This window comes from Leptopilina heterotoma, unplaced genomic scaffold, assembly GCF_015476425.1.
Source record: "Leptopilina heterotoma isolate Lh14 unplaced genomic scaffold, ASM1547642v1 Lhet_19, whole genome shotgun sequence".
NCBI lineage: Eukaryota > Metazoa > Arthropoda > Insecta > Hymenoptera > Figitidae > Leptopilina > Leptopilina heterotoma.
In genome coordinates this window covers 667,840-669,106 of record NW_025110908.1, presented here as the reverse complement: position 1 = coordinate 669,106, position 1,267 = coordinate 667,840, and positions in this window count along the sequence as shown.

Genomic DNA, 1,267 nt, shown 5'->3' with positions numbered 1-1,267 from the left:
CACCGCGTCAATTGCTTAAAAACTTAAATTAATTTAAATAATGTAGGCTAAGTTTACATTGTTTTAAATAAGGTCACGTGATAAATATCAAATTTTATATTAATCTTAATTTTAATATTCACATATTTCAATCATATCCCAGAATTATAATTTCAAATTTCGCGCCAATTAGGTTGACAAAACTGCCGCCTAGACGGCGTGAAAATTCTCTCACAAGTGCGAAATAAAGCACAGAGAAAAATTGATTAAAAAGAAGAAGAAGAAGAAGAAACAGTTTCAGTTACGAAAATGAATAATATTAGAAATGATAATAAATAAATTGTAAATAAATTACAAATAATTTTTTAGAGGAGAAAATTAGAGAGGCAAAAGTCGGGAAAAATGTTTGTAAATAAATAAAAGTAAAAAAATAGTTGAATATAAATATAATCTATTATTTCCTACGCTTTCTTCTCTCTAATTTTATCCTCTATTTTATCTCTATTTTTTATAAAATTGTTTACAATTTATTTATTATTTTATTTTTATAAAATATTTATTTATTTTTATAGTTTTTTTTATAGTTTGAAATTTCGCGCCAATTTAGTTGACAAAACTGCCGCCTAGACGGCGTAAAAATTCTCTCACAAGTAAAATAAAGCATAGCGTAAATTTTTTTTTTTTTTTTTTTTGTATTGTATTATTCATTTTGTAACTATGAAACAATTTTACATCGCATTAAAAAATAATTTATGAATGAATTTATACAATTGTAAAAATTTCTATCTAATATTTATTATTTATTAGAATTCATGTAGAAATTCTCTTGAACCGTTCTAGTAAAATTTTTTTAACTTGGATTTCAACCCTGAAATTAGTGTCGAAAATTATTATTTAGTTTTTAAAGAAAACTTTTTTAGCTCCCTAGGGAAATAAAGAGGTGACAACCTCTTTATTAGGGAGCTGAAAATTTTTCCATAGTACATTTCTAAGTTGAGAACTTCCAAAATGTTTATATTCTTTTTGGTTTTGAAAAAACAATATTTTCCGACGCCGACGAATGGAATGTTTGTATATTAATTGTATAGTAATTATTTTCTAATTTCTACAAATACATTTATAACTTTTTCATTTCATTATAAAGAATATTGTTAAAAAAAACAATAGATTAATAAAGACGATAAAATTTTTAATTTACATCAGTAAAATACGTGACTAATAATATAAAGTAACTTTTTAACTCGATGATTTACATATTTAGTTACTTTTTTACTTTTTTATTCAAAAT